At 41.7% G+C, this 25,527-nt stretch overlaps 2 protein-coding genes across 4 annotated transcripts in view; one reads left to right on the forward strand and one right to left on the reverse strand.

The window, feature by feature from the left end:
• LOC143362763 (uncharacterized) overlaps window positions 1-25,527 on the forward strand; it is a 222,795-nt gene that overhangs the window by 173,536 nt on the left and 23,732 nt on the right. The gene's annotated exons all lie outside the window — the stretch shown is intronic.
• Window positions 1-25,527, reverse strand: part of LOC143362757 (odorant receptor Or2-like) — a 361,950-nt gene that overhangs the window by 159,297 nt on the left and 177,126 nt on the right. The gene's annotated exons all lie outside the window — the stretch shown is intronic.

The following is a 25,527-nucleotide window of genomic DNA, read 5'->3' on the forward strand; positions in this document are numbered from 1 at the left end:
TCTTCCCATATTCCTAGGAAGATCGCGAGTAAATATTTCGTAGCTTTGACCGTTGGAGGAGCTGCTTTACGGCTCGAATGAAATCAAACGAAATTTATGTCCGTGCACTGCGTTCGAACCTGTATCGCACGACTTGAGGATTTTATAATGATCTCCTTGCACCAGGTATGACACGTTCGGTTCTTGTACACGGAATTTCCTCCTACTCAAAATACAAAATAATTGACCCATTCGAAACGATCGTGATTGCGAATATGAAATAAACCGCAGTGCCAAGAACAGTGTCGCCAGATCAAGACATGTTCCCCCACTCTAATTTCCCCTTCTACCGCGCTGTTCCCCACGCTTCCACCACGGGCCGGTCACGTGACCCGTCTCTGCTTCTCAATTGGTGCTGCCTCCCCTCTTCTGGCGGCACCGGTCAAGAGTGGGGTCGAAATCACCGACATCTCCTGACGGGGACGCATTGTACATGTACGTGAAATAGGGATCTGCATTATCGACTCCGTGAAATGATAAAGAAAATAAATAAACGTTTCGCCGGTATGTTGCAATTAATACATACAATTTTTATCTTGCATAAAAGTCTGCAGTCCACTTATAGGGGTTAAGAAAAATTCGCGGTAATATTCAGAGTGTCGTTGTCGTTTTCCCCGGCAGTGTATCATCGCGACACTCGGCTGGCAAATAATCGAATCAATGATTGTCCTCGGAGAAGATACACGGCGTCCCTATTTCTCAGAGAGAGAGAGCAGACCATTACTGGAATCCCGGGCAGTAAATGCGACGAGTGTAGTACTTTAATCAATTTCAGTCCCTGACGCATCCTCCTTCTCCTCTTTCTCCTCCCCCCCCCCCTCTTCGTCATACCGCACCTTTTTCCTGTTTACATTTGGACCATTTGAAACCCTCGGTGGAACGTCGATGCAGCGAAACGGTCGTTTCTTACTTGCCAAGCTCGAGTCCTCGACGAGATTCCTCAGACGGCATATTATTTATTATAACTGCATCGTGCCATAACCATCTTGCCTGTGTTATAAACGACGCCGTGTAACGCGGAGGCAGTATGACATATCGGGGAGACATATTTACCGAGGTAGATCCTATTCGGACTATTTACTCGACAACTCTCGGCAGAAGCACCACCCGCGCCCGAGCCCCGCTTCTATATAAAGTCACCCTTACAAATGTTTAAACACGACGCGGAGCGGGAGGAGGAGCCCGTGTGCCGTTACGATGAAATATTATATTTCTATTATACGAGAGGTGTTCGTTTGATGTCCATGCGATATTTGCCACGTCACGGCGAAATGGAGCGCGTGATTCACGGATTCCCCGCCGATCGAAGCGTCGGATACGATAGAATTTTCTTTCTCTAAAATTCTTCCGGATAATGGAATATGTGAAACTCGCAGGTTATTATGGGGTGGAAAGCTTCTTCCGCGGAAATGAGAGATACACTTTGAGCCGGTGAAGACCTAATAAATCCGTCGGGAAATCCCAACCAAATCTATTTCCGTGAATGGCTTCCAGAACAGTTCTTCTACAATTATTTTACTGGGAATAATATGGAAAATCTGCTGTGATGTAAACATTGTTCATGTGTGCGGAAGCGTCTCGGAGATTTCAAGGTCACCTTGGTTCCTCTAAGTGAATGCTCAAGTAAATGAAGCATACTTTCGACCATACAGAGGTCAAATTGACAATCACAACGATACTTATTTCCGTAAATGGCTTCCAAAACAGTTCTTTTACAATTATTTTACTGGGAATAATATGAGGAAATGGTATATACAAAAGTTGCACGGTATAGAGAGGGAAATATTGTGATGTAAACATGGTTCATGTGTGCGGAAGCGTCTCGGAGATTTCAAGGTAACCTTGGTTCCTTTAAGTGAATGCTCAAGTAAATGAAGCACACTTTCGACCATACAGAGGTCAAATTGACAATCACAACGATATTTATTTCCGTAAAAATGGCTTCCAACACAATTCTTTTACAATTATTTTACTGGGAATAATATGAGGAAATGGTGTATACAAAAGTTTCACGGTACAGTGGGGGAAATATTGTGATGTAAACAGTTTTCACTTGCGCGGAAGCGTCTCGGAGATTTCAAGGTCACCTTGGTTCCTCTAAGTGAATGCTCAAGTAAATGAAGCATACTTTCGACCATACAGAGGTCAAATTGACAATCACAACGATACTTATTTCCGTAAATGGCTTCCAAAACAGTTCTTTTACAATTATTTTACTGGGAATAATATGAGGAAATGGTATATACAAAAGTTGCACGGTATAGAGAGGGAAATATTGTGATGTAAACATGGTTCATGTGTGCGGAAGCGTCTCGGAGATTTCAAGGTAACCTTGGTTCCTTTAAGTGAATGCTCAAGTAAATGAAGCACACTTTCGACCATACAGAGGTCAAATTGACAATCACAACGATATTTATTTCCGTAAAAATGGCTTCCAACACAATTCTTTTACAATTATTTTACTGGGAATAATATGAGGAAATGGTGTATACAAAAGTTTCACGGTACAGTGGGGGAAATATTGTGATGTAAACAGTTTTCACTTGCGCGGAAGCGTCTCGGAGATTTCAAGGTCACCTTGGTTCCTCTAAGTGAATGCTCAAGTAAATGAAGCATACTTTCGACCATACAGAGGTCAAATTGACAATCACAACTATATTTATTTCCGTAAATGGCTTCCAAAACAGTTCTTCTACAATTATTTTACTGGGAATAATATGAGGAAATGGTATATACAAAAGTTGCACGGTATAGAGGGGGAAATATTGTGATGTAAACATGGTTCATGTGTGCGGAAGCGTCTCGGAGATTTCAAGGTCACCTTGGTTCCTCTAAGTGAATGCTCAAGTAAATGAAGCATACTTTCGACCATACAGAGGTCAAATTGACAATCACAACTATATTTATTTCCGTAAATGGCTTCCAAAACAGTTCTTCTACAATTATTTTACTGGGAATAATATGAGGAAATGGTATATACAAAAGTTGCACGGTATAGAGGGGGAAATATTGTGATGTAAACATGGTTCATGTGTGCGGAAGCGTCTCGGAGATTTCAAGGTCACCTTGGTTCCTCTAAGTGAATGCTCAAGTAAATGAAGCATACTTTCGACCATACAGAGGTCAAATTGACAATCACAACGATATTTATTTCCGTAAATGGCTTCCAAAACAGATCTTCTACAATTATTTTACTGGGAATAATATGAGGAAATGGTATATACAAAAGTTGCACGGTATAGAGGGGGAAATATTGTGATGTAAACATGGTTCATGTGTGCGGAAGCGTCTCGGAGATTTCAAGGTCACCTTGGTTCCTCTAAGTGAATGCTCAAGTAAATCAAGCATACTTTCGACCATACAGAGGTCAAATTGACAATCACAACTATATTTATTTTCGTAAATGGCTTCCAAAACAGTTCTTCTACAATTATTTTACTGGGAATAATATGAGGAAATGGTATATACAAAAGTAGCACGGTACAGAGGGGGAAATATTGTGATGTAAACATTGTTCATGTGTGCAGAAGCGTTTCAGAGATTTCAAGGTCATCTTGGTTCCTTTAACTGAATGCTCCAGTAAATCAAGCATACTTTCAACCATACAGATGCAAAAATTGACAATCTTCGTCCCCCCGGAGGGTCAAAGAAAATGCGATGTAAAAAGACACTTTTTTTTTTTGAAAATGAGAGACCAGAGTACCCTTTTAAATCCCGGCACGTTCGGGTTGATCTGCCGGTGATAAGATTTGGTGCAGGGAGAACGGGTAGCGAGAGCAGTTACAGTTCCACGGCGCGAGATGGTTGGCGTTGTAAGGTCGTGGAACGGATACGCAACAGCTCATAGGTGGCCGCGTAATTACGTTATCCGTGGCTGAGATCCATCCTTGTTTCGAATTCATGACCGAGCGTCGGCATATACTGCGTATCTAGGATCCTGCGGGGGTAAAGCTTCCCCTCTCCTCCCCGCCCCTCCCCTCCCCTCCCCTCGCACCCCTCTCCTCCCCATTACGTGTGTACTTGTCACGAAAAGACCTTTCCCACGTTCGCAGAATCCCCGAGTTACAGGAGATTTATTCGAATCAAGATACTGGCTTCCGCGTGATTGCGAAGCTTACCCCGTTGCAAGATATATTTCACCCACGAAGGAGAAGTATGTCGGAATTTGGGCGGAGGAGATGGTAAGCAATCTTTTCCCCCGGAGCGGTGTACGTCGGGAAACGAACTCGTCCCCCGTCAGGCTACATTTCTCCTTCGGACAATTTGTAATGCTTATGAATGATTCAGACCGGCGGAACCTTTCGTCGACGTATCAAAACGCCGTATCGGACCGATTGCGGAGGTTCGGATCGTTTACCACCGTCGAGATCGCGGCGGTTGAACGCGCTTCATCTGCAGAACCTTCCGCGCGTATTCCGATTCTAGGGAGATTTTATACAGTCTCGGGGACAAGAAGATTGGAACACCATACGTTCCTTCGTGTTTCGGGAGAGACGCGCCATAGGTATCGATGAGATGCATCGGTTTTTATCGTGGCAACGCTGGACGATTCACAACTGTTTTTCTGTTTGTCATTTACATCGTTTTGACCTTTGCGAATAACCTGAAAGAACACGTGTGTTATACCTCTGTATGATATGGAAATTTACATTTCACTAGATCAATTATTCAGTGGCTACTCGATACACGTCCACGAAACGGGTCTACCCAGTGACATGTATCGTGTAGTAGATACTCCTCTTTGATACACTGCCGAATGTAGAAAAGGTCAGCGAAGGTCGAGAGGTCTCGGTTGCTGAGGAGTGTAAACATACAGGTCTACCCGATATATGTCCAAAACACAGGTCTGGCAGGGACAATTATCGGCTGGAAGATTGTACTATTCTTTGACACACTGCCGAACCTAGGAAAGGACATTATTCTTGGGGACAGTTCTGGGACTTTTATGGGCTAGGTATTTGGGACACATATCGAGTAAAGCCTGTATTTCACACGCATCTGTGTTTCTTTTTTGAAGGGGTGAAAACAGCCACCATAGTTGGGGGTCGAGAGTACATTTTCTTAAATATCTCGAGAAGTATATGTAGAAAAAATCTAGTTGAAATACGTTGACCAACAATTTTCATTGCTGCACACACTTTTGCGAGTACGTTTGGTTTATATGTGTCTGTCTAACCTGATGTGGAGTACATTGCATCGAGAACGTATGACCATTGCACTCTTGACATCCTGTGCATCCGTGAAAATTCACGTTCTACGCACCGCATTTGCGCAACGGTGCTGAAACGAGTATGGCAAATGGGCTGATCGGTGATTTACCGTGTGCTTGAAGAACCAAAAAGGCCGTTGGTCGAAATTAATTTTGTGAAACGGGCGGAAAAGATAAAAAATCGATTCGTTTCTTTTTTCATTTTTTCTTTTTGATTCTATCTCTTTTCGAATCGCAAACGAAACTGTCGAAAACCAGCAGTGAATATTATGAAAAAAAAAGAAGAAGAAAAGGTGGACAATTTTTCCAAACATGAATACGAAATTTTCAGGAATTTCATGAGTTGTGCTGGAATATTCGAACGTCAAAAACATTTTTTGCAGTATTTTAGCTTCCGTGTGTAATGCGGAGTAATAAAATTCAGTACAGTCGTTTTACTCGTGTTCAAGTCGGAAATGTTTAATTAACTTCGGTAATTGCGAGGAACGTCCGAATAATATTTTCTTGAACTCGACGCAATTTCTATATATACACTGTAACTCCGCTGTATCGTGCAAACAGTCTATTCATTATTTGCGCCCGAAAATATTCGATAGAACAAACCGAGCGCCTGTCGTAATAATTATTCCAATTTCGAACGTGGGAAACAGTTTCATTAATGGCAATGGCAAACACAATGATAACAGCTGTCGCGCGTAAACTAAATATTATCATAAAAATTAACTAATTTACGTTCGTTCCGATTCTATATTTGAAAATGGAATCATTCTCATCGCTTACAATTATACTGTGTTATTAGGTTGACCCGAATGTTTCTTCCGCAGTGTGTACGTTTCACGATTGTTATACGCAATCGTTATAACACGAGTATACACAATCAACGCGGTACTCTCTTCGTTAATGTTTCGTTGCTTCCTAAGCTTCCCCTTACTTAACCACATTTGTTTTAAACTATGCTGTAACGATTGATACTTTTATAATATAATATACGAATAAGAAAATTGAAGGTAACAAATTTAATCGAGGTGATTAAAGAGAAATGTGTAGAAGACATTGACGATCAAAAAATTGATACAATAAAAATTTTCTAATTTAGCTTATGAATGTATAGTCTACTTATTTACATGTTCTCGATATGTGTCAACAAAACGGGTCTTGCGTCGTGTATCGTCAAGGAGACATGCCCGAGCCGTGTTATGTTTCCTCGGCGTCCTTCACGGGGTATACCCCGCGGTAGTGGGGATAGTTCCGCGACGTTTATCGTGGAGGCCTTGGCGACATATATCGAGAAATCAGTGCACGTTGCTCCTGAAGCTAGGAAATTTTCTTGGCAGTGTCTGTGTGTCCGTCTGCGCGAATTAGAGGTTGCTTCGGTGAATCGAGCGGCGTCTTCGAAAATCGTATACGGGAATCGCTAGTAACCACAAGTTAAATCCCTTCCCGCCGGCGAAGGCACTATCCTTCGAAGTCTTTGAACTTCGTAAGTAAGAGCATTCGGTATTGGTTTCGGCGTCGAGAACTTCGTCATCGAATAAGTAATCAACGCGTGACCCAGATAATACGGTTCTATTGTGGATTCATTGTAAGTTCGCGGCACGATCGAGAATTAACTGCTTTCGAACGAAATCTAATCAACTTCAAGCCGTTCCGGCCAAAGTTACGCGTTATTGGTTCGAGCCGGCGAACAAATTTTCTTATTGCAGCTTTGTGAAAGAAAAAGGGAAAGAAACAAACAAATTGCGAAACGGTGAACCAGGAAAATTACATGTGCAGAAAATTACGGCCGCGAATTTGCTCTGAATTACAACATATTACGTCTGAGGAACATTTATAAAATTATCTTAGCCGGAAAAGCTTGACGCCTAGTGAATTCTCGATATATGTCACCAAACCGGGTCCCCTGGAGTCCATCGTTCATTACACGTGTAAAGGTCATCGGAATTATGTCATATTTGGTATCATTTTCATTAGAAAAATGCCACGAGTATTTTGGAGAAAGTCCCATGAAAAAATAATGAAAAATAAGGAAGTTTTGTTATTAGTAGTGGACTGGAGCTTTCTCGATCCTTCGCGGGGATAATTCCGCGTCATTTATCGGCCATGCCTCGGCGACATATATAGAAAATTCTTTTCACAAATCGTGGATGGTTTCGTTGGGATTTTTTTCGCCGGTTTTTGGCAATTGCGCACACCACCGTCGACGGAACAATCGCGCGGACATGGAACGTCGCTGCCTCTTCGTCACGGTCAATTTGCCAGGCGCTATAGCGGCATTTCCAATGCAAATAATGGGCGGGGCAACGAAACGCGAAAGAAAGTTGGTGCGCCATTGTAAACCACCCCCGATGCGACGTGTTCGCCCCAAAAAGATACTTATTTGGATCCCTTAATCTTCCGTGCAGCTCGCGCCATTCTTACGCAGCATTCCTCGTAGAAGAGGGCCAAGGAAAAAGCGAAATCGGAAACTGGAAGCGCCGGGGTTGCACGCTTCTTTGTCGCCGGTTTTTTCGCTATGTTTCGCGCTGGGAACCTCGGCCCGCCCTTTACCGGATCGCTTACATAATTCCTCCATCCCCCTGTTTTCGCTACGACCCCGCGGAAAAACCGCTTTCTTCGAAGCGCGATTTAACCCCGTTGTCTTCTGTCAGCAATTTCCTTCTTGATCGTACAGGACGGAGACGTGACTCTTATAAATAAATACTGTTATAAGCGAATATATTACCGATACTTTGATATTTTGAAAACAGGTTTGAAAATCCGGAGTTTTAGGTTCAGCTTTCTTCAAAGCGCGATTTAACCCCGTTGTCTTCTGTCTGCAATTTCCTTCTTGATTGTACAAGACAGAGGCGTGACTCTTATAAATAAATACTGTTATAAGTAAATATATTACCGATACTTTGATATTTCGAAAACAGGTTTGAAAATGCGAAGTTTTAGGTTCAGCGTGGCCAGAACGAAAACGAAAGAGAGCGGTGTACACGTTGATCGTACGTTAACGCGTATAATTTCATCCCTATGTTTAATTCATGGGCCCGATTTAGGATCCGCGTTTAATCAATCCGCGCGTGGCTTAATTTGTGTAATTAATATAACAATACGGGGGAAAACGTATGATGTTAATCGCACAGCTCGACGTATAGATAAATGATCAACGAAAACTTTATTTCGCTCATTTATCTCGGGGTAAAATCGACAAATCGTTTTCGTAACATATATTACAGGGGGACGTTAATAATTTATCTGTTATATTTCAATGTGCAAAAATTGATTCGGCCAAGCAAATCCTACTAGGATGCTACACGCATAGCATGTTGAATTCATAAAATCCGTTCGAACAAATTGATTAATTCTTCTGTCGATGCATGTGTACGCGTATTATTTGGAAAAATGTAATACGCGATATTATGCATTACATAGCATAAATTATTGCCATCGCTTTGACGAATTATATATAATACGATAAGCTCCTCCGATCGGCCGACCGGGATCAGTAAACATTCACATCGACGCTGAGAATTTTGTTTTCTCGAATCCACTTAAACTTTAACGCTGAGTTTCGTATTGCCTGTTAAATGGACTGTCGAGAAATTAAAGTGCAATGTAACTTCAGACTACCGTTTCAATTTTTCTCCGTGAAATTTATGCAGAAAATCTTTATTATTAATCATTTTTTCATTTCATTAATACATATGTGGCATTTTTCTGATTAAAACCATACCAAACACAGTATCGTTCGGATCATATTCACACTAATTTTCCGTTAACTTAATTCTAATGGGAAATAATTGGTGCCATTTGACTCCTGGACGATAAGTGACATCAAGACCCCTGTTACTGACATATATCGAGAATTCACTTAGGCCCTAAACGCTCAGGCCGTTAAAGCTCAGACCTTTAACGCTCAGGTCCTTAAAGCTGAGGTCCTAAAAGCTCAGGTCCTCAAAGCTCAGGTCCTCAAAGCTCAGGTCCTTAAAGCTCAGGTCCTTAAAGCTCAGGTCCTTAAAGCTCAGGTCTTCAAAGCTCAGGTCCTTAAAGCTCAGGTCTTCAAAGCTCAGGTCTTCCAAGCTCAGGTTTTCAAAGCTCAGGTCTTCCAAGCTCAGGTCCTTAAAGCTCAGGTCTTCAAAGCTCAGGTCCTTAAAGCTCAGGTCTTCAAAGCTCAGGTCTTCCAAGCTCAGGTCCTTAAAGCTCAGGTCCTTAAAGCTCAGGTCCTTAAAGCTCAGGTCCTAAAAGCTCAGGTCCTAAAAGCTCAGGTCCTCAAAGCTCAGGTCCTCAATGCTCAGGTCCTCAAAGCTCAGGTCCTTAAAGTTCAGGTCTTCAAAGCTCAGGTCCTTAAAGCTCAGGTCTTCAAAGCTCAGGTCCTTAAAGCTCAGGCCCTTAAAGCTCAGGTCCTTAAAGCTCAGGTCCTTAAAGCTCAGGTCTTCAAAGCTCAGGTCTTCAAAGCTCAGGTCTTCCAAGCTCAGGTCCTTAAAGCTCAGGTCCTTAAAGCCCCGGTCCTTAAAGCTCAGACTCTTCTCGGATCATATTCACACTAATTTTCCGTTAACTTAATTCTAATGGGAAGAAATTGGTGCCATTTGACACCTGGACGATAAGTGACATCAAGACCCGTGTTACTGACATAAATCGAGAATTCACTGTAGAGCGCGACGCAACGGAGGGGAAGACAATGCTTCAAAGTTTAATTTCGAAAGGGGAGGTCAGTGCGGACGTTTCGCGACAATAAAGTCGGTTGTCGAAGGGAAAGGGAAAGGGGAAGGGAGAGGGGAAGGGAGAGGGGTAAAAAGCGAGCAGCAGGGACCGGTAGCTGTATGAGAGGCGTTCTTAATTGTCGGAGTGTCACGGGTCCGCCGTAACCCGTGATGCAACAACGGTTGTCGTTGCGGAATCATCGATCAGAGGCAGAAGAGGACACACGCGACGCTCGCTCGAGAGAAACTGCGAACGGTTCGCGCTCTGTACGTTCACAACCTGTTTCGAACGGCGTCCGGCCGCGCTTCGAGGTCATATTCGCCATGATTTATTGTATTCGCGTGCGCGACCATATGTAGACGCGTCACTCTCCGTGCAAACGGCCGAGATCAGATCGGGTTTATAGATTATCGATGAACGGTCCCTGGCGAATAACGTGCCACCGGAGCGGAGATAAAACTTTTCATGAATGGCCGCGCGCCGGTCGAAAAAGGACGGCGAAACGATCAGCTGGTGAACTGCCTTTCGAAGCTACTCTCTTCAGAGGCATCCACTACTCCTATCTTCCCTTTTCCTCTCTCTCCCTCTCCTCTCTCTCCCTCTCCTCTCTCTCTCCTCTCTCTCTCTCCTCTCTCTCTCTCCTCTCTCTCTCTCTCTCTCTTTCTCTCTTTATCTCTCTCCCCTCTCTGATAGAACAAACGTGAATTCCATCTGATCGATTTGACGGCCGGTCGCTGTAACTTTGATTCTTGGCAAAAGGCTGTGGCCCGAGTCTCTTTGAAACGTTTCCCGCTGTCTCAGACAAACGATCATCCCTCCGCCGATACCCACGGCAATTTCTGCTCGGCTCTCTCTTCGTTCCGAAAATGTTTTCTCCGTTTAACTCCGCTGTCCGTTTCGACGGATCATGCTCCGAGCTGATTTTTCGACGACCGTAAAATCCATCCCATTTGAAACGATAATATCGCACGCTCGCTGCACAACCGACACAAATTCGTCACGTGATTGCTTTCTCCGGGGTTGAGAAAAAACGTCTGAACATGTTCCTGGAACATAACCCAATTTGTTCATAAACTCCATTAACCAAATACCAACTCGTTATGTTTCTCGAGGCACCTCCTAAAATGATAGATCTATCGGAAAGTTCAGTTCATTTCCAGTAAGTACTCATACTGCATACGTAGGAAGATTTTCCAGAATTGTGATCAAAATATCTAAAAAAAAAACAATAATTTTTTGACGTAATTGGTTTCGTGTTGAGAATGTCGAGCTCCATCAATCTGAGGTTTAAAAAATACAGGATTCCGTTTTGAGAACGCGTATCACCTTCGTGTGACCTTCACGCGTCCCTCCATGAAGAAACTGTTTACACCACGTTGTGATCCCCTTAAAACCATTCATATCTAAATTAATTATTTATATAACATGCATTATTCGAATAAACTTCATTTGAAGATTAAAATCGGTCACCTTGTATAAAAGATTATTACATGTAGATGACTATACATGATGCAATCTGATAATATGTGTACATATTGCAATGTATGATTGTTATAGACGCTCTGCAAGTTTTACGCAATTTGTCTTGCGAAGCGGAATAAAATTATTGGATCACCGCGAGCAAAAATTCTTGAAAAGTTTCCGTAAATCCAATATCGTGTTGGCACATCGAATCCTTCAAAAGTAGCGGAAATTTTGCAATCTGCAGCTTCGTTACCGATTAAATAAATTTATCCTGCTGAACGGTAATAAATTGCTTAATTTGTACAGTCACCGATTTCAGATTTCCTCTTGCGCGTCGAATACGCGATTACGCGTCGCATTTCATTCGAAGACATTTAATGAGAATGAATTTTATGCCATTAACAGTTTGCCTCGGATATATATATATATATATATGTACACATGATTATCGAAGTTTTATTGAATCAAGCGCGCATGGCTTACCGATTTATACATACACGAATATACATGTAACAACCGATAGGTGCTTGTACTTCGATGTGCAATTTCACAAAATGTTTCATCACTCAAGTATTTTAAATTGCATTCGAAATGTTTGCGCTCGTACCGTTGTAGCGTTGGATATGCAAGAAACAATAGCAAATATGGTTTAATTATCGACAAATTACTGATACTTCACAGTTGCACTGTTGATCTATAAACACGTGTACGATATCAATCTTTGGATTGTATCGTTTCTTTTTTTCTGGCGACTTTCAGCGTAAAAGAATAATAATTAAATTGTATAAACATTATTTAAAGGTCCCATTAATATCATTCAGAAAAGAAATAGGTGTCTACACTATGTACATCCACTGTGTGCATGCTATATCTAATATAGACTACATCTAATTATGAATGCAGTGTGTACTCGATCTATGTCCAAAACACGGGTCTAGCCAGGGACATGTATCGTTTAGGAGAGTATATCGGCCAACGATTCGTGATGCGTGCACCATAGAAATCTCCAACGATCATATTTTCAACTAACAACCCAAATATCAAGTTAAAAGAACACAATATAAAATAGTTAACTTAGAAAATAAATACAACAAGATGAAAATTCTTGTGCCAAAACACTCCTGCAAGATGTCGGACTCTTCATCTAATTCAGAACCCCACCGCGTTGACCCATAACCGTTGCAAATTGAGGTAAATAATTCGATAAAAAGAAAACGATAAAGAAATTGACGACAACGATGCGTAAACAATTGACGGAAGATAGTCGAACGCAACCGAGAAGGTGAAATATCACCCGGGCGATCGATAGACTGATCTCTAAAAGAGGCTGTGCGCGAGAAAGAATCGAAATGGAGTCGACCGGGCTCCTTTATCCGATCTCGGTTGGGTCAGAGACTCGTAGCCGTGGCTCGGTTCGTGTATTTAAGTCGCTTTAATTGAGACTTCGCTGCCGAAATCGTCGGACAAATTGCAGAGGTGCACGAATTTCGTGGCCGGGGCCCCATCTACGGGCAAAGTAAAGTCGGGACACGTCGGTCGAATCCCCACTGCTGCAAGCCAGCTGGTTAACCCTGTAAAGGGGCGAACCGGAGGAGGAATCTTATAAGATCGATTCGGTGTTCGAGCATCGGCTTTCAGTTTCTTTCTTCTCGTGCAGCCCTGGTTTCGTTTCCTCCCTCCAACCCCCGTCAACCCCGGCCCCCTTCTAGACAATCTCTGGCTTTTTTCCTGGCCCCGGCCCATGCTCACTCGATACCACCCAGAGGTATCCGCCGGTTCTTTCAACGGGCGTAAGCGCCCTTAAATACCTGCTGAATCTCGACAAGGCTAGAAAATCATGGATGAGAGGAGCCATTGAAGAAAAGGGAAAGGGTAAAACGGTAACCGCTCGAGATGCCGCGGCTCGATCCAACCCCCTCCCCCTCACCCACCCCCGTGCATTGCCGTTCCTTGTTTTGCCGCACGGTCGATACAATTTAAGGTCGATTTATACAGGGTCGTCGAGATTAACTCGGAATTTCTCCGGACAGTCCCCCGCAAAATAGAAGAGGCGAACGCGGATCAAGCAATTGTCGATAAGGTAGCTCACTGTATAAGCCACCAATCAGCGAACAAGTGGGAAAATGTCAGCCATGAACCGGGAATACGACCGAACAGGGGCAACGCTCGTATTGTTTCGCGCCGGAAAATCGCCCGCGGAAATCGTTGCCTGGTTTCGCTACCGGAAGACGCGAGTTTACGATCTATCCGAGAAATCCCAAAATTCCGACAAACGGTAGAAGGTTACCCGCGCGTCCCGGGCAAATCGCTGGAATCGTTCCGATCAAGCAAGACAAGCGCGGAATTCGTGATGGTTTTGAAAGAAAAGATTAATCAGGCTTCACGAAAACCTCTGTTATCGCCCGACTGCAATCCTCTTGATCAGCGTTGCCAGAAAAGGTCCTTACACTTCCCCCTCCACTATCAGATTCCCCTCCGACGATATTCCCCTCTCCCGCGAGGGGTTACGGTATTTGGCTACTAGGTTATAGCTACGTTGCCAGATCAAGACTTGTCCCCCACTCTACCTTACCTCTTCCACGACGCCATTCCCCCCACGCTTCCGCCACGGCTGATCACGTGACGAACCCCTCCACTACCAGATTCCCCTCCGACGACTCTCTGTGGGAAGACATATCGTATTCCCCTCTCTCGCGAGGGATTACGGTATTTGGCTACTAGGTTATAGCAGCGTTGCCAGATCAAGACTTGTCCCCCACTCTACCCTTACCCCTTCCAGGACGCCATTCCCCCCACGCTTCCGCCACGGCTGATCACGTGACGCACCCCTCCACTACCAGATTCCCCTCCGACGACTCTCTGTGGGAAGACATATCGTATTCCCCTCTCTCGCGAGGGATTACGGTATTTGACTACTAGGTTATAGCAGCGTTGCCAGATCAAGACTTGTCCCCCACTCTACCCTTACCCCTTCCACGACGCCATTCCCCCCACGCTTCAGCCACGGGCGATCACGTGACGCGCTTAGTCTCTGACGCGCATATGTATCACACAATGTCACGTGACTAACCCGGTAATGACAGAGAGGGGATAACTGTATTCCCCTCAATTTCCCTCGAATATTTTTGGCACACCCTGTAGAATGACATTTCCGGATTTACCTCGACGATCCTGTACGCTCTTGGACGACATGATAGCGCTTGTGTGTTATCTGTAACCTTTAACGAGCCGGCAAATGGCACGGAATAAGTGAGTAGATTTATTTTAAGAACTACTATACGTACACAGGTATATGAGACATGTATACAGCCACTCGCGATAATATTCGGACACTCGTAAAAAGAGCAACTTTTTTAATATTGCAGCACAAATCGGATTTTTTTTTTAGAAGTCGGAACAACTAGTTTACTGCGCGATGTGAAAAAGAAATTTTGAAAAAATTGCAGCTGGTCGGGATTTGTAGATAAAATACTGAAAGTCGGTTTTTACAAGTTTTTTACGTGCTGTCTTTTACGTCTGTGACAATTATACAGGGCGTATAAGCGGGCGCGAGGAGATTCCTTATGAACAAATTTTTTCATCCGGATTTCGGAAAAATCGTGTTTGAAAATGCAGGGAATACGCGTGCTGTTAGGTAGGGATCGTCTGACGCGTCTGACCACGACCGACCAATTCTACTTCCTGCAATAATTCGAGGAAATACAACAGTTTTGGGACACCCTGTTTATTATATGAATATGCATTTGTATATCTATACAAATATACTTATAAGCCAGTGACTTTCCAAAAGTTAATTTTGAGCACACAGTAGCGTAATTGTTATGATGCACAGGGAAGACACCTGTTAGTAAACAAAGTTCACCTCGCTGGCTTCCCGAGTAAGTAGAAGGAAAACAGAAATCTTGAAGGTGAAATGATAGTAAAGCCTCGTGGTAATATCGTTCATTAATTCGTGAGTTTCGTGTTGTAATAATTACTGTTAACTGGCTTGACCCAAGTCAACGCGCACCGCAGCGAGAAGAAGTCAAGTGAAAATGGCAAAAATGATTGAATTAAAAATTCAAGGGGGAACAGTTTGCGAAATTTCAAATATTGTAAATAAAGTCGCAAGGGAACATGTAATTTGGTAAATGATCCTGCAAATTATGGGAGGGGGAAAGTTGTGCTGTACCGTCTTTTTTTTGAAACAGTAATTGATAGAAACATTTTTAGTTCGGAAACGCGAGCGGAGGTGGAGCGGTTTAATACTTTGAAATCATTTCGTTGAAGCCGAATGATTCGGTCGGGTCGGATTAAAGGAATTAAGCGAGGAGGGGAGTGTCGCCGAAGAGCACTAAACCGGAGATTGGTTGAACTCGCTTCAATGCCGAATGAATGGTATTATCATACACACTGTCTGCGAGAATGGGGGAGGCGGGAAGGTAAACATAACGCGATAGGGGTGATTTCGGTGACAATTGGCTCGCGCGAAATGACGCTGTTCCATTTACTTGTGAAGTGTTAGGGTGTTGGGGGAGGTTTTCGTTAAGAATGTATTTTGGTGACTCTGTGCCGATAAATTAAATAAGATATTTCTGTTGTTCATTGTTCTGTCTTTACACGTACAAACAACTTGCATATAGCAGTTTCGAGTGAAATAAAAATATAGAATTAACAATACAATTTTGGTAATGAAAATGTAAAACAGTCGTGAATTTCTCTGCTTACATTGTTTCGTCTGACGAATGAAATATTGCAAACATAAATTTTCTCTGACAAATACGTTCCATAATTCCATGAATACACAAGTACACATTTTTAAAAATTATAACACATTTTTCAGTAAACCACTATACACATACGATATCCCATAGACGAATTACAGTGATTTTGCTCAAGCTATAATCAAACATAAAGAATAAGTCACTCAATTTAAAGAACGAACGAAAGTGATCATATCTTCTTTGCGCGTCCATTTGTCAAAAAGAACATTATTACAAATCTTATTAATTGCTTTAAATCGTATATCTTTTATTCGAAACATTTTCGCGTATTGTTCGAAATAAGGGAGATATTTCAAGTGGAACGCGCCGTGTAATCCGCAATTTGTTCCTGAAAAAGAGAAGAAAAGAACGGTGTCGGTAGTCGTCTTGTTTAACAAAAGAAAAATTCCCGTTTCGTGCGTTGGACGGTGAAAAGTGGAAGCCCCGCTGTGCAACGTAGTCGGTCGTGGCGGAACAATTGTTGGGCAATAATCCGTCAAATAACGTTAAAACAATATCGCGCGAATGCCGTGTCGGTGCGACGGGCACGGGGCTGCATTTCATAGCCGTGGTTTGCCGGGAAACCACCGAAAACACTTCAAAGGTGCCGAAAAGGCTTGACGTTAGCGCGCGAAGTAACGGTCAAAAGTATCCCGTTTTCGCAGCCAACAGCCACGTGCATAAATTCGTGGGACAAACTGCCATTGCAGGGGTTTCGCATGGCTACGCCCTTAAGTGCAATGCACAGCACGACTGCAGTACATTTTCAGGTGTAAGCCCGCACAATGCTGCGCCGTGCATACTGGGCGGCCGAAAACTCTGCTATTGTTTCTTCCGCGAGCGAGATTGTTAATAGAAATATTTTCCCGACGTTCTCCGGTTCTTCCCAACGTGTCAAAAGAATTAATAACAAATAATTCGTAGAATTCTCTTTTCCACAATTTCTTTGCGAACGATTGTTGTTCCGCTAATCTGTGCACGAACTGTTGCTGAAAGCTCGATTTAATATTTACCTCCACTAAATTAAAAAAATAAAGTAAGAATGTGTCAATTTTTGGGAAATTTTACACTTTGAAATTTGTTTGAAGTCGCAAGGTTCAATTGTCATTATTTATTGATTGTTATTTATTGACTGCCTAACTTCTCTGATCGAAATAGATTTTAAAGGTTCATGCAAATTTTATTTGAAATTTAGAAACGAGATTTGTAATTTTACAAGCTAATTTTAATTGTTTTAGAAGATGTTTTTCATCAATGCTTTTAGTAAATAATAAAATGAGGTAAAAATGTGTCAATTTTTTTGGAAAACTTACACTTTATAATTGTTTTAGAGTCGCAAAGTTCAATTTTAATTATTTATTGATTGTCTGTCATTTTATGATAAAAATGGACTTCAAAATTTGTAGTTTTAACCTTCAGGTTTAGTATTAAATTGTTATAGATCCTTTAGCGAAGAAACCCAATGCGAGAGAACAAACGTTTAGGGTACTAACGATCTGGTTAATTAATTAGAACTGTACATCCACGATTAAAAGCATTTTGAGCACGATTCAAAACAAATACTATGGAATCCTCTTCTAAAAATGTTGAGCTCGCGCCACAAACGCGCAGTGAAGTTGCAGTTTGCAAACCGGTTTACAAACAACAAAGTGAATCTGCAATAGAGGTTTGAATTTCCACCGTGCCGTCGCATAATCCACTTTAACGCATGCATTATTAAATGCGCGTTTCATTTCTTTTCATTTCACTATAACACGATTTAACTACAATACTTCACTCTCCGCTTAGGGGATTCCATGATGAACAATGCCTTTGTAGCCGTTCATCCACTTGAAGTAAACTTTACCGTGGCTTCTTTTTTTTTTTTAATCAGTTTATTTGGTTCGTTTGATACTCTACTCAATCTCGCAATTTCACGTGCAAATTGTTCGCCTAAAGGATATATTCGAGTTCTACGTTTTCACGGTGAGATTCCACTGAATTCGTTCAAACGGTACGCAATAATTTCGATGAATTTTACATCGGGAATGGTAAAACTGTTATTTGGACACACAGTGAGTTTGCAACTGTTTCTAGTTTGACGGAAACTAGTCCGCATCCCCGAGGGGAGGGGGGAGGGGCGCACAAAGTTGATACTTTGCGACGGTTAACATTGCATATTGACATTTGTTTCGTAACTTCGCGAATTAAACAGATCGCGGTGTTGCGTAATGTTGGCGTAAGAATGACAGAATTATCAGCGAGAAGGGGACCGATGTATAAACATTATTATTATGCGAACGTATGTACGATACACTGTAGTTTCAGTGTATCACCGAAATGTTGTTAACGTGAATTATTACTAACGCTAGATCGCCACGATAGATGTTACGGAGTGTTTATTTGAACACCAGAAATTAGTCCTCCGAGATGTAGTTTTGGGTTTCCCGCACAGTTTGCAGCGCCGAAGACGAAGACGATGCCGTGCAAGGTAATCGTATTCCTGCGCCCGAGCTAAACAACGCAATTTGCCGACGCGGGTAAAATACATCTTGATTAATTATTGATATTAGCGCTCTGCGCTCCCGAGTAGTCGAAACGTAACACGTTCCGCGAAAGATTATCTCGTTGCTGTGCCGGTGTTTTCGGAAGCTTTCATTTTCACTTCCGGATGAGATGGAAAAACTGTTTGTATCAGTTAAGTTGGAACGTAGTCTTCATATTTCGTGTCAGGGTATTTTCATAAGAAAAATTTTTACGACTGACAACTTCTTATTACACAAGAGTCATGTGTATAAGGAAAGAAATTACAGTGATTTCTCTATATATGTCGCCAAGGCCTGCATGATAAACGTCGCGGAATTATCCCCACTACCGCGGGGTATACCCCCTCAAGAAGATGAAGAGATCTCGGTAGCCTCTAGAGCTTCGCTGTCCTCTTCTACGTTCGGCGTAGATCAAAGAATATCTCCTGGACGATATTCGTCCCTGGCTAGACCCGTGTTTTGGACATATATCGAGTAAACACTGTATATGCGTGTACATCTACACTTCATAGGAGTGTAGTGGGGGGAAACACTAGTTCGAAGCTCGATGTTGAACCTGTTTAACAGTAAAAGTAACAATATTTCTAAATGAATGTACCCGTGAATATTTTAACTAAAATTTAATTTCCAATTAGGTGTTTTTAAACTGAGTCGTATATCCGACGAACATAATAAACTAGCTTGAGCGTTCGTTTTCAAGATAATGTCGAAATAATAAATTTTTATATTTTTTTTAAATAAGCTTTCTTCAATAATAATTTGAAGATATGTTCATTTCCGCACGAACTATGATCCTCAACATAATTTCCGAGGTAACTGCACGGTCTAATTCCGTGAAAGAAATGTTTTTAATATGTACTGTAAAAAATTCTCATCCACGAAGGGTTGACACTTAAAAACGGAAATTAGGGTGCATCGTAAACCAGCTGACCAGTCGAGGGCTAAAGTTTTCGTTACTTGCAGAAAACAACGGAGATACAGTCACTCTGAAAAGTCTCTCCACACCTTTCTGTATCAAGCGACATTTTTTAAAAGAGAAACCAAACGACTCGAGTTTTTTCCAAGAAGGATTATCACAAGATGTGTAAAATAAATTTTGTTTTATAAAAATGTGCTTCTTCCGTTAATAATGTGAGTACGTACAAACTAACCTAACAGTGTCCTCAAATTCTTCTAAAATCATTACTAGGCTGCAGGTTTCAAATGCAAAACAGTAAAGACATTTAAAGAATTGGTTAACACCTTTTCGTTATTGTCAACTCCTTCAAATCATTAAAAAGAGAAATTAAATCCAAATACTGTGCATAAAAATCCCCAATCTGATTTGTATACGGTTTCGTGTTCCGTTCATCCATTTTTGCCATAAATGCGTACCATTCGCAGTTTAACCCTCGGCTTTCGAATGGCGACTGGTATGGCGCCACTAAAACTTCCTGTATCATTATGTAAAATATTTTTTACATTATTAAATTTGTTTGTATTTAATAAATTACTAAACTTTTCAGTACTGTACCAGTAAATTGCACGATTTTCGTATGTATAGCACGAAAATATATATGTAGAAGGGAAATATTCTAGGTCGGAAGAAATGTTTCGTTTTAGAGTTAAAATGGCTTCGAGTGCGAAGGGTTAATTCGAATAAATCGGCTGTGTTGAAACTGTTGCGACACATGTTTGCAACACTTGAGAGAGACGGTCGAGGAGGAAAACGTGGATTATTTTCGGAAATCGGTTCCGTTCGAAGGGTTGCGACTTTCCCGGCGGACTGTATCAGAAAGGGTGGATGTTTAACGGGCTACCCTGTAGGTGCAGGAAGTCATAGCTCGCCGAGCTATAGGTATGTTTACGTGCGTACACACTATCGCACTTTGTCGTGTTACGTCGTATACTGCATCGTTCGCCGACAATCGCCGTCCCAGGACGAGGAATGCGCGAGGGCTGGTGTCGTCCTTGTCGCTATCTGGTAATCCCGCCGCTGGTTTTCAACGACCTCCCCCGTGCCTTTGAGCTTCTCATCGCCACCCTCGCGTTTCGGCCGCCTCGAACGAACGCGGGGGAAGCACCTCTGCGGAACCCCGTTCCACCTGTCCCTCCCCCCCCTCCTCCCTCTCAGGGAACGCGTTTTCTCGGTTTTCTCTAATTGAACGGTGCGCCGAGGATTTAACCTCTCGCGACGACGTGCCTTGTTTGCCCCTGAAGCCCGCACACAACCGCCGCCTGTGTGCTCAAATTTGTGCTCCCGACCAGGTCGCGCTCATGATCCTCGCTGCTACCACCTACGCTCCCACGAAAATTAACGGCGCGAAGTAGCGAGGGCTTCGACCACCGAAAACGAATTCGCTCACCGCCTGGATTTTAGGGTAGCTGCTGCTGCATTACAATCTGCCCCAGAAATTCTATCGGGGCTTCTTGCTGCGTTTCTCTGTTTGTACAGTCGCCCGGAAAAGCCACCGCGCGCCCTTCCAAATTGAGCCACTTTTCCACCAAATTGTTTTCCACGAAAACTAAAACATATCCAATTAACTAGGCTGGACTGTACGACCACCCCTCTCCCCCCTGCTCCTCTGCTCCATCAAGCTTTTGGGACTTGTCAGACGTCATTCGATACGAATCAGGCTTGGGCATTATCTAAATAAATTATTTGAGAAATGATCATTAAGAGAATCTATTATAACAATAGAACTATCGAGCAATAAATGCGACTGACGTATGTTGCTTTGTAACTGTGACTAGACTGTGTCCATTTAGACTTCACACAACTTTTATTGTAATGAGTCCATATTGTAATGAGTCCATATTGTAATGAGTCCATATTGTAATGAGTCGATATTGTAATGAGTTCATAGAAATGAAGAAGTACATTCAAAAATTTCCGATGAAAACATTTTTACAATTTCGGTAATTGTAAAAGAAAAAATTAGGAACCAGTCATTTTGACTGGTCCGGTAGTTCTAGTGATAATTGTACGTTATTTGAGATAATCGTATGTCAGTTAATTTGTTCTATTTATTTCCCATTACTAAACTACATACATTGGCATATGTAAATTTAATAATTAATTTAGTTCAGTGACCTCTTCTTCTGGTGAAATGATTTATTATTTAGTATTATATTAAACACAATATTATCTGGATGTAATTCAAGTAACGAAAACAAATAACGAGGTATTGAAGATAATTCATCAAGTCGAATGATTGTTTGTTGTCTTATTTTAAACGATCGTTTTTTGGTTGCATTTTGTTTATATTCTCGAAACCGTCAGGCGAATGTTTAATGCAAAGGTAATCAACTAAATTGTTTGTGATTTACATTATATCTATTCACTGCTCCTTGTACGTACCCGAATTTCATTATTCACTTCTCCCGGCACGTTCTGCTGAAACACACATTTACCTAATTGACCCTTGTGAGATCAAATTATCTTAAGAACAGTAAGTACCTCGTGATAAGAGATCAAGCAGCATCTATCTGCTAACCTGAGAAGGTTTTCAGAGAAGAATGTCCGCGACCCTTAATTACCACATTTAACTACTGAGCTGAAGGCTTGCACGACACGATGTTGGTTTCTTGCTCGTTATCTCGTGCTAACTACGGCCACGATCGTTTATAAATGATCTATTTCGATTTTCATCAATCTCCTTAATTTTAACAAAGCAATAGCAGATATTTTGATATATGACAAGTATGGATTCTTAAATTATAATTAATTCTTCTTATTATTTTTTAAAAATAAATATATATATATTTTGATAATCTAAGACACAGAATAAAATATTTTTATTTGGATAATCTAAAACATAGGATAAAATATTTTTATTTCCAAGGTCCCAAACACATAAAGTAAAGTATATTTTTATTTTGGTAATCTAAAATATAAAAATAAAATACGTGAACTTTGCGTTAGTTATCGAAGGTTCCGGAACTCGTGGTGGGGATTGTGGTGTACGTAGAAACAAAAGAAGACAGTCATTATGAATCACTATAATCAGTGGTTGCCTCTTTCGTCGCAGCTTCGATTTTTGTCCGCATTTTGTGCAACTAGCGAGGTTCTACCGTGATACGAATTTCTTTCCGCTGGAAGTAATTCGATGAAACAGTGACACAGAATCATTAGTAACATTAAAAATAAAAGCTGCCTGTTGTATTATTCACGCTTTCGTGAACGATTGATGTACGATAAAGGATTTACCGTGAGCTTCGAGCGATCGCAATCATCTTCGCTTTCACCCCATCAGATTACATTCCAAAAACGGCAGCTCGAGGAGCGAAATTTATTTATCGACTAAGCACAACTCCCTCCCCGGAAGGGAGATAAGCATCGAATCTACGAGACCATTAATCATGGGACACCTATTCTCTTTTTTTTTTTTCTTAGGCGCTCTTAACTGTGGGGAGAATAGCATAATTTTTCAACCGTGAAAATTCGTACGCCAGCCCTTTCAACGTGTCCACGCGCGCGCGGGCGTGCATGTTTGTTCTGACTGACACGGATTTGACAAATTGTTTAATGCGGGAAATATACGGGTGTACCCGATGGACATGCATTTCGCCGAGTTTTTGCAGAGGAACGAATTTCGTGCACACTCGCTTCGTCAGAATTGGACGAGCTACTCCAATTTCGCTCGAACAATGTGTGTGATTTGTAGACTGCGGATCGTTATGCAAAATAAATATTTTCTAAGTCGATTGTAACTAGTCAGTATTAAATAAGAATGTACTACTTCTCTAAATAATTTTGATAAGCTGACGTATAGAAGTATGTACAGTGAATTCTCTATATATGTCGCCGAGGCATGGCTGATAATTGTCGCGGAATTATCCCCACTCGCTTGAAACATCGAAATGAAATACAAACGAAAGTATCAAAGTATTTGTATTATTTACGATTCAGTACTAGACCGTGCATTTTTAAACTGCAATCTTAAATATGCTACTTTGAACGTACAAACATTATTAAAGAAACGAAGAAATTCTTAAGTGGCTCCAGCTTTTTGCAACAGATGCAGAAAATTTGTCTGCTTATTAGATTTCAGCTATAACGTAATCAGAATAATACTGTAATTTAGACATTTTTCTGATAAGTAATTTTTCGAATTTTCCAATAATAATTAATTGATATAGCGTAGGTTGCGTTCGAAATTCTTGAAGTCGAGGATTGTTTAGCGCGCACACGTTGCAGATCGTTCGTTTGGTCGTCATTCGAGGTAACACAATGAATGAGATGAAATGTGACAAGGGTCACGTTTGCTTCGAGTATAAGATTTCTTCCCAACAAACATCGACATTCTTTTCAGGGGCTTCGGCGGAGTGGCTTCTTTCAATTATACCAATGAAATCAGAACTCCCCGGAGATCTAATTTCATGATACACGGGCGTCTTTTCTATTAAAACTTTTCCCAGTACTTGTAGACCTTCCGTTACCCAATAGTGCCCGATTCGAATGAATAAATGAAGTTTTTCCAGGTTGCGTGTGCATTTTGGAAGGCACCTTTACAACACGGTTGCTGCACCCCGTCGTAAACAATTTACAACTATTTATAACGAAACCAAGCGACGCTCGCGTTTCACTGCAATTTTTTTTTTTGTCTCGAAACGTCGAAACTGAATATTCGCACAAAAGAATTTCTCACTGGACTTTTAACCATTTTTCAGTCGTTGAAAAAATTCTACACAAAACTATCTCCATACAAAAACCTTCCACAAAAGTACCGAGCGAGTTTCCGGGGCGAGATAAAAACAATTTTTATATCTTACCCGGGTGAAACACGTAGCGGTAAACACAATGATACCGTAATGGAATTAAGCATCCTGAAAAACGCACCGTCCTTGTCAAAGCGAATCTTTGTACATGCAAAGCGAGGCTCTGGTGTTTTATAATTAACTGCGCCATCTATAAATACGGATGACATATAATACATAAGACACGATTTTCTCTCGGTAGGAAAAGTCACCTTGAACAATTAATAATCAAAAGGATCTTTTTGAACTGACAGTAATTTAACTGGCGATTTGACCGACGCGACGGTGGTAGGATTAGTATTCAAATCACATTGTATACAGTGCTTGATATATGTCCACAACACGGGTCTACCCACTGACATATATCGGCTAGAAGACATTCTTTGATACACTGTCGATTGGCTTCGGCAAATATCATCGGAATTATACCATATTTGGTATCATTTTCATTAGAAAAATGCCACGAATATGTTGGTAAAAGTCTCATAAAAAACTATTGACAAAATAAAGAAGTTTTGTCATTGAATTAGTAGTGGTCTCACACCGATATGCCCGACCCTTATTATGTTTGTACTCCTGGACGACCGAGGTCACTCAAGCGTTGGAGCCCCACACGGAGTACACACCGCGACAGTGGGGATAATTCCGCGACGTTTATCACCCAGGCCTTGGCGACATATACAGAGAAATCACTGTATGTTGCGCCTGACGCTAGGAAATTTTCGTGGGGATAGTTCTGGGACTTCTATCTGCTAGATATTTAGGACATACATCGAGAAAAGACTGTATTTACATATTGACATAATCAGAGGTATCCTTCTTCACCTCTTTCCCCCTACCACACGTTTCTGTCCGTCCATTCAGCCACAAATTACACAGCGGTTAAGCTTGTTTTACCTTTCAATACACGGCCGCGCCGACACACCGGCGTACGCACACTAAATAATTTATAAGCGGGGTAATCGTATCTAGATGGCCGCGGCGGTGGGGGTAGGGACTCTAGCAAACGTGAAAAAACTGCGGGAACAGTGGTGCGCGCGCGCGCGTTTCGCGAGTATCGGTAAAGTCGTTAGTATTTTTCCTCGTTGGAAAGTTTTAAGTAAATCTTAGCCGATCCACT

The sequence above is a fragment of the Halictus rubicundus genome, chromosome 18 (assembly GCF_050948215.1).
Source record: "Halictus rubicundus isolate RS-2024b chromosome 18, iyHalRubi1_principal, whole genome shotgun sequence".
Taxonomy (NCBI): domain Eukaryota; kingdom Metazoa; phylum Arthropoda; class Insecta; order Hymenoptera; family Halictidae; genus Halictus; species Halictus rubicundus.